This window comes from Saimiri boliviensis, chromosome 10, assembly GCF_048565385.1.
Source record: "Saimiri boliviensis isolate mSaiBol1 chromosome 10, mSaiBol1.pri, whole genome shotgun sequence".
In the NCBI taxonomy this organism is placed as follows: domain Eukaryota; kingdom Metazoa; phylum Chordata; class Mammalia; order Primates; family Cebidae; genus Saimiri; species Saimiri boliviensis.
This window is the reverse complement of record NC_133458.1, coordinates 90,274,536-90,293,087: the sequence shown is the minus strand read 5'-3', so window position 1 is coordinate 90,293,087 and position 18,552 is coordinate 90,274,536. Positions and strand designations below refer to the sequence as shown.

Below are 18,552 nucleotides of genomic sequence, written 5' to 3'. Positions count from 1 at the left end.
GATCTCTTAACAATTCATGAACAAAAAGACAAATCAATTTTTTAAATGGGTGAAGGACTTGAATAGACTCTTCTCTAAAGAAGATAAGCAGCCTGGCATGGTGGCTCATGCCTGTAATCCCAGGACTTTGGGAGGCTGAGGTGGGTGGATCACCTGAAGTTAGGAGTTCAAGACCAGCCTGACCAAGAAGAAACCTCATCTTTACTAAAACTACAAAATTAGCCAGGTGTGGTTGTGCATGCTTGTAATCCCAGCTACTAGGGAGACTGAGACAGGAGAATCGCTTGAACCCGGGAGGCAGAAGTTGCAGTGAGCCGAGATCGCGCCATTGCACTCCAGCCTGGGCAACAAGAGCAAAACTCTGTCTCAAAATATATATATATATATATGCAAATGTCCAATAAGTACATGAAAAAAATGTTCAGCATCACTGCCACTACAGAAATACAAGCCAAAACTCAATAAAATACCACTTCACACCTACTAGGATAGCTATCATCAAAGAAATAGAAAGTAAGTGTTGGCGAGGATGCAGAGAAATGGAAACTCTCATATATTAGTGGTAGGAATATAAAATGGTGCAGATACTGTGGAAAAGAGTTTGTCAGTTCCTAGAAAACTTAAACATAAAATTGCCATATGACCCAGGAATTCCACTCCTAGGCATATTCCAAAAAAAAATCAAAAGCAAGGACACAGAGCTCAGAGGGATACTTACACACCAATGTTCATTTCTGCTTTATTCACAAGAGCCAAAAGGTGGAAACAACCCAAGTGTCCATCAACAGATAAACAATATGTGGTATATATGTAAACACAATGGAATATTATTCAGCCAGAAGAAGAAATGACCTTCTGATACGTGCTACAACACAATAAACCCTGAAAACATCATGCTAAGTGAAATAAGCCAGAAACAAAACATCAAATATTGTACAATTCCACTTATATAGAATAGGCATATGTATACAGACAGAAAGTAGACTAGAGGTCATATCAAGAACCAGGGGAAGGAGGAAGAAAGATTTGTTGCTTAAATATTAGGGCTTTTTTTTTTTTTTTTTTTTGAGACGAGTCTCACTCTGTTGCCTAGGCTGGAGTACAGTGGTGCAATCTCGGCTCACCACAACCTCTGCCTCCTGGGTTCAAGCGACTCTCCTGCCTAAGCCTCCAGAGTAGCTAGGACTACAGGCATATGCCACCATGCACAGCCAATTTTTGTATTTTTAGTAGAGACAGGGTTTCACTATATTGGCCAGGCTGGTCTCGAACCTCATAATCAGCAGGCCTCAGCCTCCCAAAGTGCTGGGATTACAGGCATAAGCCACCATGCCCAGCAATGTTATAGATTTCTTGTTTGGAGTGGTACAAGTTTTGGAAAGATACAGTAGTGATGGTTGCACAACACTGTTAATATAATGAATATCAATAAACTGCGTATTTTTAAAAAAAAAAATTTTTTTTTTTAAGACGGACTCTCACTCTGTCACCAGGCTGGAGTGCACTGGAGCAATTTTGGCTCACTGCAACCTCCATCTCCCAGGTTCAAGGGATTCTCCTGCCTCAGCCCCCTAAGTAGCTAGGATTACAGGCGTGTGCCACCACACACAGCTAATTTTTTGTATTTTTAGTAGAGATAGGGTTTCACCATGTTTGCCAGGCTGGTCTCTGGTCTCACATTCCTGACTTCAGATGATCCACCCACCTCAGCCTCCCAAAGTGCTGGGATTACAGGAGTGAGCCCCCACCCCCGGCCTTAAAAGTTATTTTAACAGCAAATTTTACATTATAGATATTTTACAATTGTTTAGAAGTAGGGAAAAAAAAGTATCAGAAAGGGGTAGTACTACAGTAGTGGTTGTGATAGACGGTGAACAAAAAATACTTATCCAAAAAATAGAAATGTAATATAAAGTGAGGGGAAAACCATTTGGAGGAAGTCTGATTGAAAAATGAGATTTTCTAAGCAGTATATCTCAGGCATCAAACATTCTAGTTTAGTGGAATATACAAGAAAAAAATGTACAAAAAAGTCCTTCAGCAAGAAGTACCCAGGAATGAAATATAATGACACATACTTCTTTCAGATGGTTTCGAAAAGATATAAACATAGATATCTGTATCTATAAAAAGAGCTGAACATGGTGGCTCATATCTGTAATCCCAGCACTTTGGGAGGCCAAGGCAGGGTGGATCACTTGAGGTCAGGTGTTCAAGACCAGCTTGGCCAACATAGTGAAACCCCGTCTCTACTAAAAATACAAAAAAATTAGCTGGGCATGGTGGCACATGTCTGTAGTCTTAGCTCCTTGGGAGGCTGAGACAAAAGAACTGCTTGAACCTGGGAGGTGGAGGTTGCAGTAAGCCAAGATCACGCCACTGCACTCCAGGCTGGGAGAGAGAGCAAGACTCCGAATCAAAAAAAAAGAAAAGAAAAGAAAAAGCAGACATAAAAAAATGTTAGCCAACTGTGAATTAAGATGAAAGTTTATGATGTTTATAAGTTTATGATGTTTACCATATGGCTTTTTAAAATTTTTCTGTAGAGTTGAAAATTTTCAAAATAAAACATTGGGAGAGGGGACATTTATTTATTAATACCTTTCAATCAAGAGTTGCAACAGTATTTGGTAAATAAGAGATAATCATATTTTTTAAAACCCTTCAGCAGTAAGACTAAATGATAAATACTGGGTCTCCTTTTCCATGGCAATTACCTCCTTTATAATATTAAAAGCAGCAGTAACCTAAAATGAGCAGGCAGGGGACAGTCTTAACAAAACACATTAACAAAATGAAGCTAAAGCCCTAGGAGGTCTGAACTAAACAAGTGTGAGAATTGTAAAGGTGCAGTCTAATCACTTATTTGAGTCAAGGGTTAGGAAATGGCAATTAAAGAAAAAGTCAGAATGAATGAAAAACAACTATATGATAATTTTATAATGCTCCAAAGTATTATTAAATATAGAGCTTTTAAATTTTCTAAAATCGACTGTTTTAATATTACAAAAAAGAGACTAAAAGAGTATATCTACCTTGCTCCATGATATAAAATCATTTTGTTGAATATCAGAACAAAACTCTTATTTCTCAGAGTTCTTTCAAATACACCAAATAACCTCCTTTCTCTATATTCACAATACAATTTTATTTACATGTCATGAGAAAACACCTTTAAGGGAATTACATGCTTGTATTAATATTATATATGCATCCATAATACTTTTCCCATAAAGCTGTGTCGCTGAAGGTGCTAGCAGTAAGAACTCTTTTCCTATCTTAGCCTTGAACCCCTAAAAGCAACTTGAAAATGGAAATCCTATCATATCTATCCCTTTACTCTCAGCTCACCCAGGCTGGTGCTTCACCACACAGTAGACACTCGACAAATGTTTGAAATGAACATTTGCTGAATGTCTAATTCACACGTTCGTTAGGTGGCATCATCATCACTGAAATCAAAATGAAGGTTCCAATTTAGAAAATGAAACCCTTTAAGGTTGCTCTGTTTCTACTTTAACTTCTTTATTCTGGGAGAAGATCAAGTTTAAGAAGAACTAAAAAGCACATAAAAACAGACCTAACCTGATTTCATACCACACAAAAATCAAAAGAAGGGTACATAATGCTATTAAACATGCTAAAGATATTGGGTATAAAAAGATCCTAACTATGATAAACATAATCAGTGATTGTAAGGCACAGCAGGAAGCCACTATCATCCCTTGAACTATGGAACAGAGGGAGAATGAGGTGATTTACCGGAGGCCAAGTCCAAGGTCACCTTGCGGAAAAATAGAACCAAGGCAAGCTGTCTGGCAGAAGGTGGCACTATAAAACAGTCATGGGCCCCGCCAAAGACCCCACCTGAAGCAGAGAGGGAGGGGAAACAAATACCTTCCCTTCATCCTATTTTCCAAATTCCTCCCAATACCTCCCACTGGCTGAACCCAGGCAGAAGCCAGGTGATTTGGGAACCTGGAAAATACTACCCACTGAAATCACTCTTCCTTGAGAAATGAAACAGAACAGAAAAACGGTGAGGAATAAATCTGAGGGCAACCAGCCATAGGACTGGCACAAACATAAGCACACATGCTCTTGCAGATCCCCTACTTATGTCATATGTCTCTTAATTTATCCTTTTTTTTTTGGGAGGGGGGAGACAGGGTCTTGCTCTATCGCCCAGGATGGAGTGCAATGGCACAATCATGGCTCACTGCAGCAGCCTTGAGGCCCTGGATTCAAGTGATTTCCTCCCACCTCAGCGCCCCCTCCCCACCTCCTGCCAAGTAGCTGGGACAATAGGCACACACCACTATGCTGGGCTAATTTTTGTAGAGATGGGGTTTTGCCCTGTTGTCTGGGCTATTCTCAAACTCCTGGGCTCAAGCAATCCAACCACCTCAGCCTCCCAAAGTGCTGGGATTACAGGCATGAGACACCAGGCCTGGTTTTATTTTATCTTTACCTAAATACTGTTTTCTGGTTTGTACTCTTAATGTCAGCTGCCTCAAATCTATTTTGTAGAGAAGCAGGTCTAAATAAAGATAAACCTCTTATGTACACACAAAAGGAGTAAAACTGTAGTAAAATGCAAAATGACACAGAAGGGTTTAATACACACTGTACAACTCAAAAACTTTTCCTTACTAGTATTTTTCAAATTCAAGTCAATACTTTACCACAATTAAACATCAGCTTAATGGTAAAGAAAATTTAGAAATCACTTCATTTTTTTCTTTTATTTTGGATATAGGGTCTCACTTTGTCATTACCCAGGCTGGAGTGCAGTGGTCTCGGCTCATTGCAGCCTCAAGCTCTGGGGTCAGGTTATCCTCCCATCTCAGCTGACCAAGTAGCTGGGATTATAGGTTCCTGCCACCACACCCACTAATTTCTGTAGAGACAGGGTTTTGCCATGTTTCCAGGCTGGTATTGAACTCCTGAGCTCAAGTGATCCCACCTCGGCCTCCCAAAGTGCTGGGATTACAGGCCTGAGTTATTGCACCTGGCCAGAAGTCGCTTCTTGGTTATTGAAGCGAGTTACCCAGAGTCAAATTTTATTATAAAGCTCCTAGGAGTAAAGAAAGAATGCCTCAAAAGAAATACAAACTAAATATCATAGCAAAGAGAACACTGTTAGGTAACTAAGTGCTTTCAAAGACCTCATCAACTATATGATTAAATGTGCATTCATTGTTTAATCTTTTGTATTTTTAATATAGCCACCTTCTCCCACTAGGTGCTTAATAAATTATGTCACTCAACAGTTACTTTATTACTTCTCAAGATTGCAAGGCAGTTTAAATCATGAGTGAACTAAGATATATTTTCATCAAACATTAAATACAAACTAAATACCTCTGTACCTAAAATAAGCCTAATTTTTCCTAAGAAATGCTAAATAATGCTTTTGCCTAAATGATACAAATCACCATAAATAGGCTACGTTTTAAATAGCTACATCAATAGCATATCTAATAGGAATTCTGAGATTGACTTTTCTTTAACACATCCGGAATACAAGGACCACCCATTTTACAGGTTTGGCTTCATATTTATTAAATTAACTTTTTGTTTTGAGATAACTGTGGATTTACAAAGAGTTGTAAGAAATAATAAATACAAAAATTTCAATACCCTTTCCTCAGTTTCCCTACAATGGTAACATCTTGCAAAACTGTATACAATATCATAACCAGAATGCTGACATTGGCAAGAGTAAAGATGCAGAATATTTCTATCACCACTAGGGTCCCCATGTTGCCCTTTTACAGTAAAACTCACTTCCCTCCCACTGATCTGTTTATTTGGTGTATGGTATTACATTGATTGATCTTGAAATACTGAACAGCTTTGCATCTTTGGAATAAATACCACTTTGTGGTCAGGGGTGACAGCTCATACCTGTAATCCCAGCACTTTGGAAGGCCAATGCGGATGGATCACTTGAAGTCAGGAGTTTGAGACCAGCCTGGCCAACATGGTGAAACCTGTCTTTACTAAAAATGCAGAACTTAGTTTGGCATGGTGGCAGGAACCTGTAATCCCTGCTACTTGGAAGGCTGCGGTGGGAGAATCACTTGAACCTGGGAGGTAGAGGTTGCAGTGGGCTGAGATCATACCACCGCAATCCAGCCTGGGCAACAGAGTGAAACTCCATCTCAAAAGGAAAAAAAAAAAAAAAGAAAAAAACTACTTGATGTTTAATTCTTTTTATATGCTGCTGAATTGTTTGCTAATATTTTCTAAAGAATGTGCACATCTGTATTTCGGGGAATATTGATCTGTAGTTTTCATTTTTTATACTGTATTTGCCTAGTTGGGTGTATGAATAAAACTAGCTTTATAAAATGAATTAGAAATTGTTCCTTCCCATTCTATTTTCTGGAAAATATTGCATAAAATTCTTCTTTAAACTGCAAGTTAATTCTCTAGCAAAACCATCTGGGCCAAAGATTTTTTTGGGGGGAAAATGTTTAAATTATAAATTAAATTACCTTAATAGTTATAGGACTATTCACATTAACTATTTCATATTGGGTGGATTGTGGCAATTTGTTTTTTGAGAAACTGATCCATTTCATCCAAGTTACCAAATTTACGCACATATTGCTGTTCAGTGTTCCTTTACATCCTTTTGATATCAGCAGGGTCTGCCCTGATACTCATTTTTTCATTCCTGATGTCGGTAATCTGTGTCTTTTTTGTTTTCAGTCTTAGAAGTTTGTCCTTTTTTTTTCTTTTTCTTTCTTTCTTTTTTTTTTTTTTTTTTTTTTTTTTTTTTTTTTTACCCTATTAAAGAATGAGCTCTTTGTTTCATTGATTTTTCTCTACTGCTTTTCTGTTTTCAACTTCATTGATTTCTGCTCATTTCCTTTTTTTCTGCTTGCTTTGGGTTTAGTTTGCTTTTCTTTTTCTAGGTTCTCTACATAGCTTAGATTATGGATTACAGACTTTTCCTCTTTTCTGATTTATACACTTAGGGCATAAATCTAAATTTCCCTCTCAGCACTGTTTTAGCTGTGTCCCACAATTTTTATGTTGCATTATTTGTATTTATTTCCCTTGAGATTTCTTCTTTAATTATTTAGAAGTATGTTGTCCAGTTTCCAACTATTAGAGATTTTCCTATTATCTTTCCATTATTGATTTCTACATGATGGTCAGAGAATATACTCAGTATGATTTAAATTCTTTTAGGTTTCTGAGGTTTGTTTTATGGCCCAGAACAAGGTCTACTTTGGTAAGTATTCTATGGACTTTTTTTTTTTCTTTTTTGGAGATAGGGTCTTGCTCTGTGACCTAGGCTGGAGTGCAGCAGCATGCTCATGGCTCATTGCAGCCTCAACCTCCTGCTCTCAACAGACCCTCCCACCTCAGCCTCCCCAATTGCTGGGACTACAGGCATACACCACCACGCCCAACTAATTTTTGTATTTTTTGTAGAGATGAGGTTTCACCATGTTACCCAAGCTAGTCTGAAACTCCTGTTCTCAAGCAATCTGCCTGCCTTGGCCTTCCAAAATCCCAAAGGGCTAGGATTACAGGTGTAAGCCACCACACCCAGCCTCCATGGACTATTTATTTATTGAAACAGGGTCTTACTCTGTCACCCAGGCTGGAGTGCAGTGCCATAATCTCAGCTCACTGCAACCTCTGCCTCCAGCTCAAGCAATTCTCATACCTCAGCTTCCTGAGTAGCTGGGACTACAGGCATGCACAACCCACATCCAGCTAATTTTTGTATTTTTAGTAGAGCTGAGGTTTCACTTTTTTAGCCAGGCTGGTCTTGAACTCCTGACCTCAAACGATCTGGATGCCTCAGCCTCCCAAAGTGCTGGGATTACAGGCGTGATCCACCACACCCCACCTCCATAGCCTCTTGAAAAATGTGTATTCCACTCTTGTTGGAATGTCATATATATGTAAATTAGATACACAGAACATTCTATACCACTGTACTCTAGCCTGGGTGACAGAGGAAGGCCCTATCAAAAATTATTCTCCTAAAATATTTGTGGAATCTTTTTTTGTTTTGAGATAAAGTCTCACTCTGTTGCCTACGCTGCAGTGCAGTCATGCAATCTCAGCTCGCTGTAACCTCTACCTCCTGGGTTCAAGCAATTCTTGTGTTTCAGCCTCCCAAGTAGCTGGGACTACAGGCACCTACCACCTACCTCAAATGATCCACCCGCCTCCGCCTCCTACAGTGCTGGGACTAGAGATGTGAGCCACTGAGACCAGCGTTTTTTTTTTTTTTTAAGACAGAGTCTCACTCCGTCACCAGGCTGGAGTTAAGTGGTGTGATCTGCAACCTCCACATCCCAGGTTTAAGCAATTCTCCTGCCTCAGCCTCCTGAGTAGCTGGGACTACAGCTGCACACCACCACACCCAGCTAATTTTTGTATTTTTAGTAGAGATGGGGTTTCACCACGTTGGCCAGAATGTTCTCGATCTCTTAACCTTGTGATCTACCCACCTCAGCTTCCCAAAGTGCTGAGATTACAGGCATGAGCCACTGCACCCAGCCTCATTTTTTTTTTCTTTTTTTTTTTTTTTTGTAGAGCTAGGGTCTCCTTATGTTACCCAGGTTGGTCTCAAACTCTGGACTCAAGTGATCCTCCTGCCTCAGTCTCCCAAAGTGCTAGGATTACAGGTGTGAGCCACTGCACCTGGCTGGCATCTATTTTTTATTTAAAGTGTTCAGCTACACTGATAAAGAGAAAAGCCAAAACCCCTAAAAGAAAGCAGGGTCATTGCCCAAAGTAATCTATAGATTCAACGCTATCCTCATCAAGCTACCAATGACCTTCACAGAACTGGAGAAAACCACTTAAACTTCATATGGAGTCACAAGAGAGCCTACATAGCCAAGACAATCCTAAGCAAAAAGAACAAAGCTGGAGGCATCACACTGCTGGACTTCAAACTGTACTACAAAGCTACAGTAATCAAAACAGCATCATACTGGTACCAAAAAATAGACATAGACCAATGGAACAGAACAGAGGCCCCAGAATAAACACCACACATCTACAACCATCTGATCTTTGACAAACCTGGCAAAAACAAGCAATGGAGAAGGACTCCATGTTTAATAAATGGTGTTGGGGAAACTGGCTAGCAATGTGCACAAAGCAGAAACTGGACCCCTACCTGTTACCTTAGACTAAAATTAACTCCAGATGGACTAAAGATTTAAACATAAAACCTAACACCATAAAAACACTAGAAGAAAACATAGGCAAAACGATCCAGGAACTAGGCATAGGCAAGGACTTCATGACTAAAACACGAAAAGCAATGGAAATAAAAGCCAAGATAGACAAATGGGGTCTAATAAAAATTCAGAGCTTCCGTACAGCAAAAGAAACCATAATTAGAGTGAATCAGCAACCTTGGGAAAAAAATTCTGCAAACTACCCATCTGACAAGGGGCTAATGACCAGAATCTACAAAGAACTAAAACAGATTTACAAGAAAAAAACAAACAACCCCATTCAAAAGTGGGCGAAGGTTATGAACAGACACTTTTCAAAAGAAGACACATATGAGGCCAACAAACATATGAAAAAATGCTCATCATCACTGGTCATTAGAGAAATGCAAATCAAAACCATACTGAGATATCATCTCACACCAGTTAGAATGGCAATCATTAAAAAATCTGGAGACAACAGATGCTGGAGAGGATGTGGAGAAATAGGAACACTCTTACACAGTTGGTGGAAGTGTAAATTAGTTCGACTACTGTGGAAGACAGTGTGGCAATTTCTCAAGGATCTAGAAATAGAAATTCCATTTGACCCAGCAATCCCATTACTGGGCATATACCCAAAGAACTATAAATCATTCTACTATAAAGACACATGCACACGTATGTTCACTGCAGCCCTGTATACAAAAGCAAAGACCTGGAACCAACCCAAATGCCCATCAATAATAGACTAGACAAAGAAAATGTGGTACATATACACCATGGAATACTATGCAGCCATAAAAAATGATGACTTCATGTCCTTTGTAGGGACTTGGATGAATCTGGAAACCATCATTCTCAGCAAACTGACACAAGAACAGAAAGCGAAACACCACATGTTCTCACTTACAGATGGGATGTTGAACAACGAGAACACGTGGACTCGGGGAGACTAGCATCACACACTGGAGGTAGGTGAGGGGGTAGGGGAGAGACAGTGGCGGGGGGTGGATAGGGAGGGAGGGGAGGGTGAGGAGGGATAACATGGGGAGAAATGCCAGATATAGTATGCACTTAAAGTTAAATAAATAAATTTTTTAAAAAAGAAAATAAAGAAAGATATATAGTATTCTTTTACAATAGACAAACAATGTATCCTTTAAAACAATGGATAAAAACATACTTAGCAGGGGAAAAAAAAAAAAGAAAGCAGGGTGAGTCTTTGAATAGGAAAGCCTGATGTGGTCAAGGACTGGTGTTAATGGAGATTCAGAACCAGGTGTAGGAAACCATGAAAACAACTGCAAAATGTTCCTGAACAGTCCATGTGAAGCTGAAGCAAGTATTCCCAATTCATTGTTCTAGGCAAATCACAGAATCCAAGAGAGAGAATATTACATAGGAAGAAACAAAATTCCATCACAGAGGACTAAGAATGTGGAGGAAAATATATAAGGCGGATGGAAATAATTACAGATGAAAGAGAAGGCACACATTACGTTCAAAACGTACAGTTCATTATAAAGTTTAATTAATCTGTTCATAGCCTTTGAAATAGTACAAGTTTATTGTAATCTAGCATTTTTTAAAACAATATTAGCTAACACAGAAACAGAAAACCATACTGCACGTTCTCACTTGTAAGTGGGGGCTAAATGATAAGAACTTACAAGCCGGGCGCGGTGGCTCAAGCCTGTAATCCCAGCACTTTGGGAGGCCGAGGCGGGTGGATCACGAGGTCAGGAGATCGAGACCATCCTGGTCAACATGGTGAAACCCCGTCTCTACCAAAAATACAAAAAAATCAGCTGGGCATGGTGGCGCGTGCCTGTAATCCCAGCTACTCAGGAGGCTGAGGCAGGAGAATTGCCTGAACCCAGGAGGCAGAAGTTGCGGTGAGCCGAGATCGCGCCATTGCACTCCAGCCTGGGTAACAAGAGCGAAACTCCGTCTCAGGAAAAAAAAAAAAAAAAAAAAAAAAGAACTTACAAACACAAAGAAGGAAACCACAGACAGTGGGTCTACTTGAGGGTGGAGGATGGGAGGAGGGAGAGGAGCAGAAAAGATAACTGAATTATTGGGTACTGAGCTTAAAACCTGGGTGATGTAATAATATATACAACAAACCGCCATGACACATGTTTATCTATGTAACAAACCTTCACATGTATCCCCAAACCTAAAATAAATTTTTTAAATTTCCATTAAAAAATACATTAGTTTATGTTTATTTTACCAACTGGGAAAAAAAAAAAACAGGATAAACAGCTCAAAAGAGGTCCATTCAATAAATATTTTTATTGGCTTTTTTGTATAGTAATGAAAGGCTATGAATAAATGGTTTATATGGATAGCTAAATGTTTAAGTTACTGTAAAATTCTAATCTGATTGTAACTTGAACTGTCATTTCAAATTAATAGAGCCAAGGAAGAAATTCAAATAATGAAACTAGAGTAACTGGCTAACTCATTTGGAGAAAAGAACCTGCATCTTACTGTTTACAACAGAAATCCCAACTATATTACAAATATAAATGTAAAATGAACAAAAAACAACTAAAAGCATAATACAGTAGAATATAAGTTGTGGAGAGAAAAATTTTCAGCACAAAACTAAATCACAAAAAAGGTATTTTACTACATAAAATTTACAGACAGTATACCCAGTTATTAGGCAGCTGAAAAATCAAAAGAAAAACATTTGTAACACATGACAGCATTAACATCTTTATAAAGAATCAAATAAGAAATAAATTTCCCAGCAGAAAAATTGTCAAATGACTCAAATAATTCATATTCTCATATGTACAAGAAATACCAAAAGCCAACAAACATTTAAAAAATCTTTTAACCTCCCCTGAAAGCAAATAAATGCAAAAGCAAACAATTAAATGCCATTTAAAATTAAACAGAATTCATAAAGTGTGCATATAAATGGTCATCTTCCCACTGATGGGAAAGTGGTACAGTAAGAATGTAAATTGGTAGATCCATCCTGGAGTGCAATCTGACAAATGTCTATTTAACGTGTACGTATCTGTGACCCCAAAATTCCACAATTAGGTAATCTATTCTTGAACGTTCACACAAATGTGAAATACATACACACACTCATACATATTTCATACACACACACACACACAAATTAATACATCGAAGCACTAAAAAAAAAGACACAAAAATGGTTAGCACCGAATTATTCATCACTAGAGAAGTGAAAAAAAGACATTTATAAAATGAAATAATAGGCCAGGCATGGTGGCTCACATCTGTAATCGCAGCACATTGGGAAACCAAGGTGGGAGGATTGCTTGATTCCAGAAGTTTGAGACTACCCTGGGCAACATAGTGAGACCCCGCCTCAACAACAACAACAACAAATTAGCCTGGCAGGGTGGCACATACCTGTAGTCTCAGCTACTTGGGTGGCTTAGGTGGGAAGATCACTTGAGCCCAGGAGTTTTGAGGTTATAGTGAGCTATGATCAGACCACTACCTCTCTCTGGGCAACAGTGTAAATCCTGTCTCAAAAAATAAAATAATATTTAAGTAATTAAAAAGGATAAAACAGACCTATATGTATAAAATGGAAGTATATTTACAGTAACTTAGTGAAGATAAATAAGTGGCAAAACCAGCATGCATAGTACAATGCCATTTTTGCTCAAAATAAAGCAATGTGTTCGAATATGCATACATATGTAGCACAGGTTAGCAAACTACAGCTGAATGGCCACCTATCTTTGAAAATAAAGTTTTATTAGGACATAGGCATGTTCCTTTATTATAACAGACACCATATACCACCTAGAAAGCTGAAAATATTTATGATATATCCCTTTCAGAAAATATATAGCCAAATGCTGATATATATCAAATTAACTGAAATTACCTCTGCTCTACTTTTGCTTATTTACGTTATCTATTTCTGCAGTATCTGGTTGGGCATGGTGGCTCATGCCTATTGAAAGGCCAAGGTGGGAGGATGGCTTGAGGCCAGGAGTTTGAGACCAGACTAACCCTCACTACTCCATGAAAATCATCATAAAGGGAAGAAGAAAAAATGTGTGTCCAGGGCATTCCCAGGTAAAGATGGTAAAGTGAACACAGGCATTTTAGCCTAAGCTGATTCTAGATAGCCCACAAAACCTGTAAAGTGTTTTTCTCTTTTTGTTTTTAAGCACTAATCCAAAAGCCTAAGAAACAAGCAAGGAGACCATAGTAACAAAACTACAAAGCTGTATGTTAACTGACTTAGCAGACCTGAAAAGGCTAAATGTTTAATGAGAGGTAAAAAAAGCCAAGAAGCAATCCTGTTTTCTCCATAGCATCCTACCCCAAAAAGGTCCTAGAAATTTTATCCCATGTACTACTGAAAACAGAGGTAAAGAAAGGACTAAAAACCTAGAAGGACTAGGTGCAAATCTGTCTTAAGTTAAGTTCCAGGGCATATGTGCAGGATGTGTAGTGGGTTTTTTTTGTTGTTGCTTTTTTTCCTAGAAATATGCGATAAAAATTTTTATTGTAAATTAAAAATTTATAATTGCATAAATTTATGGATTAAAAAGTTATATCATAAATTGTGGATACAATGTGGAATAATTAAATCAAGCTAGTTAACATATCCAATACTTCAAATACATTTGTGATGAGAACATCAATTTTGAAATGTGTAATACTCCATTGTTAAGTATATGTACCACACTGTACAACAGAACTCAAAAGAAGTATAAAACATATTCTTCCCATCTGAGATTTTGTACCCTTTGACCATCATTAAATTTCTTTTTTTGAGACGGTCTCACTCTGTTGCCCAGACTGGAATGCAGTGGCGCAACCATGGCCCACTGTAACCTCTGCCTCCCAGGTTCAAGCAACTCTCCTGCCTCAGCCTCCCCAGCAGCTGGGACCATAGGCATGTGACAACACACCTCACCAATTTTCTTTGTATTCTTACTAGAGATAGGGTTTCACCATGTTGTCCAGGCTGGTCTCAAACTCCTGATCTCAGGTGATCCACTCAACCTTAGCCTCCCAAAGTGCTGCGACCAAAGGCGTGAGCCACTGTGCCTGGCCTAAAATTTTTATGAGCTAAAATATCAACTTCAAAACAGCATCAAAAAGTGAGCAGGCCAAGCACGGTGGCTCACACCTGCAATCCCAGCACCCTGGGAGGTCAAGGCATATTTTTCCATAGTAAAAATACGAAAGTATTTGTCTCTACTAAAAATACCAAAAAAAAAACCAAAAAAAAACCATACATCAGCTGGGCATGGTGGCACGTGCCTGCAATCCCAGACACTCAAGAGGCTGAGGCAGGAGAACCTCTCGAACCCGGGAGGCAAAGGCTGCAGTGAGCCAAGATCGCGCCACTGCACTCCAGCCTGAGAAACAAGAGGGAAACTTTCTCAAAAACAGAGTGAGCATATTTAACCATCCTCAGCTCATAATGGAGCAAACAGGTCAACAAAATAATAATTCATGCTACTGCATGTGTAATGAACTGGCAAAAAGAAAAAGCTGGTCAAAGAAAGGCAGAACTGTCTTGTAAGAATTAGAATCGAGGGGCTCCATAATCATCTGGCATTTGTTCAAATATTGTATCTATGGATAGAAATGTACACGGTAGGAACTTCAAAAATCTTAGGGATTCTTCTTTTAAGGTCCCAGTCAACTGTGGCCACAACGTAACACTTATGCTGAGTTACTCTCTGTACTAAGCAGTCATCTGCATAGGTACCTTTGTTCCTTTGTGTGTACATGGTAATCTCGGATCCTTGGAGGTCCCTAGAGCTAATCATTACTTCTGCCTCAATTTCTCAATTTCAGCCATTACATAATCAGTTATACAAGGGATACACTTGGCATACAGACAGTCCATTATTGACTGCACTAAGTCCAGTTTGGCTTTTAAGGAAAAGTTGATAAAGTTGGTATCAATGAAGATGTGGTAAGGTGGACCCAGCTGTGTATTACACTGGAAAAATAAGCAGGAAGGGTGTTGGGGAATTTCTCTTTTAACGTGCTGGGATCCTTCTTTCCTTTCTTTTTAGGTTTTAATCTATCCTTTTCTTTAAGCCTCTGATCCCTGAGACTAAGCATTTGCTTCATGGTCGCACACTTCCTTGTTTTCTTTTGCTTCTCTATGGTCACACCACACTTCTGTGTCTTCAGATGTGCAGAGTTGTTACATGGGTAAACGTGCGCCATCGTGATTTGCTGCACCTATCAACCTATCACCTAGGCAGGTATTAAGCCCAGCATGCATTAGCTATTTTCTATATAGCAATTACATCCTTATTCTGTGTACCACTCCAAACCCCCTGCCCCCCACTGCAGAGGGTCTGAGATGTGTTTTCTTAAGGCAATGGCGCAGTTGAAGGCCTGGGTTTACACTGGGAACTGGAAGAGTAAATGAAAGTGTTTTGTTTTTTGAGACAGAGTCTTGCTCTTGCTGCCCAGGCTGGAGGGTAATGTCACAATCTCGGCTCACTGCAATCTCCCACTCCTGGGTTCAAGCGATTCTCCTGCCTCAGCCTCCCAGGTAGCTAGGATTATATATGCCCACCATCACATCCAGCTAATTTTGTATTTTTAGAAAAGATGAGGTTTCTCCATGTTGGTCAGGTTGGTCTCGAATTCCCAACCTCAAGTGATCCACCCACTTTGGCCTCCCAAACTGTTGGGATTACAGGCGTGAGCCACTGTGCCGGCTAAATGAAAGTTTAGATGGTGAGTGCTGAGATCACTCTTCCTTGCCCAGCCTTTTTCTCTCACTCAGATCCCAGAACGCTTACAGGCCTATACTCTCCAGCAACAGACAGGAAGTGATTCTCCAGGGTATATGACCAGCTCAAGAGGAAAGACTTAAATATACTGATATTAGAGATAATCTCAAATGAATAAAATACATTGATACTATGTAATAAAAAATTTAGGCCAGGCACAGTGGCTCACGCCTATAATCCTAACACTCTGGGAGGCAGAGGCAGGTGGATCACCTGAGGTCAGGAGTTCAAGGCCAACCTGGCCAACAAGGTAAAACTTCATCTCTACTAAAAAATATAAAAATTAGCCAGCATGGTGGTACATGCCTGTAGTCCCAGCTACTCGGGAGGCTGAGACAGGAGAGTCACTTGAACCCAGGAGGCAGATGTTGCAGTGAGCCGAGATCACACCACCGCACTCCAGCCTGGGCAACAGAGCGAGACTCTGTCTCAAAGAAAAAAAAAAAAAAAATTAGCTGGTCTTTGTCTTCAGTTGGGAGGCAGCCACTAAATGCCTGGAATTTCCTGACTGACGAAATGTCTTTGTTAGTCATGGTGGGCCCCTGGGACCACATCTGTTAGTTTACCTTAATGAGATAACTCAGAGTGGGGCCCTAGATATTTTGTGCTAATTGGATGACTCAGTATGAGGGGTCAGGGAGTTGGCCATGCCAGAAAGGACAACCATGTGATTAGAGAGTTGGGGATTTTCAGCTAACTTTCAGGGGATTTTCAGGGAGGAGGACTGGAGATTAAGTTCAACCATGTGGCAATGATTCAATCAATCATGCCTACATAATGAGACCCCAATAAAACTATATGTTGAAGTTCAGGTGAGCTTCCCTAGTTGGCAATATTTGCATGGTATCACACATTGATGTGCGTTGGATATGCCAGGAGGGTAATGTGTCCTGGTTCCAGGAACAGAGGATAACGGAAACTACATCTCGTACCCTACCCAACCTTGTCCTATGCATATCTCCCTTTGGCTGGCTCCAACTTCTATCCTTCTTCTATACTAAAACTGTAATAGCAAGTATACTTGGCTCTCTGTATCTGTAGGGAATCGGTTCTAGCACCCACCATGAACACCAAAATCCACAGATGTTCATGTCCATTAGTTAGACATCTGTATCTGTGGGTTCTGCATCCACAAATTCAATCAATCACAGATTGACAATGAACTATTTATAACAAAAGTAATGCATAGTACTTTCAGTGGGTTTTACGGGTCAATCTAGTGAATTGTCAAATATAAGGAGGTAATAGAAACCCATAAATTTGTAACCACTTGGTCAGAAGTGAAAGTGGCCTGGAAATACCCTAACTAGTGGCTGGTATCTATAAGTGAGGACAGTTTGTGGGGCACTGTGCCATTAACCTGTGAAGTCTGGCCCAACTGCAGGTAGTTGGTAGGAGAAATCATTGTAAATATCAAAGATATACCCAAGGAAATGTCCCATCATCCCATAGTGAACACCACACAAAAGCTCAGCATTTGCCATCAACCTTTGAGCGTACCATTCCTCAAATACAGACAAAGGATAAGGATCATCAGGTATATTTGGAAGAAAAGTAAAAACACTTCAGAAAACTTACCACTGATAACCTCAGAGACATAACAAAAGACAGCTTTTTTTTTTTTTTTTTGGAGACGGAGTCTCACTCTGTTGCCCAGACTGGATGGCACGATCCTGGCTCGCCGCAACCTCCACCTCCTGGGTTCCACTGATTCTCCTGCCTCAGCCTCCCAAGTAACTGGGATTACAGGCATGTGCCACCATGCCCAGGTAATTTTTGTATTTTCAGTAGAGACAAGGTTTCACCATGTTGGCCAGGCTGGTCTCAAACTCTTAATCTCAAGTGATCCACCCACCTCGGACTCCCAAAGTGCTGGGATTACAGGCATGAGCCACCACACCTAGCCCAACAGACAGATCTTAGAAATTAAAAATATTACATGAAATGAAAAACTCCATAAAGATCTGGAAAATAAAGCTAAGATAATCCTCTCTATAAAGGACGTAAAAAGACAGAAATGGAAAATAAATGAGGGAAAACTATAGGACAACAATTCAGAAAGCCCAAATGCTGAATAACAGAATGCCAGAAAGAGTTAATGAAAAAACACAGAAAGAAATTCAATTCATAAATTAAGAAAATATCCTAGCATTGAATGATATAAATTGCAGGATGTTCCACTGAGGGCCCAACACATGTATAAAAGAGACTCATACCCAGTCACATCATTCAGAAATTTTAGAATGGACAAAGACCTAAAAGCTTATAAAACTTAGGTCACATAAAAAGGATAAAGAACAGCATCAGCTTCTCAAAAAGAACACTGGGACCTAGGTGGATGAGGAATAGAACAAAGCAGAGCCTTTAAAATCTCAAGGGAAATTATTTCCAGCCTAGGATTCTACACCCAGCCAAACTTACAATGGAGTACGAAGGCTGAGGGGGGAAAAGATCTTTTCAGATATACAAGAACTCCAAACATTTTCCTGTCTGCATCTTTCTCAGGAAACTACCAGAAGATCTGTTCTCCTAAAATCAGGGGATAACTAATAAACACG

The 18,552-nt window shown here is 39.5% G+C and overlaps 1 protein-coding gene and 1 pseudogene across 1 annotated transcript in view; both read right to left on the bottom strand.

The window, feature by feature from the left end:
• CCDC126 (coiled-coil domain containing 126) overlaps positions 1-18,552 on the bottom strand; it is a 44,643-nt gene that overhangs the window by 3,089 nt on the left and 23,002 nt on the right. The window lies entirely within an intron of this gene.
• LOC141580115 (rRNA-processing protein FCF1 homolog pseudogene) lies at positions 6,730-17,604 on the bottom strand (annotated as a pseudogene).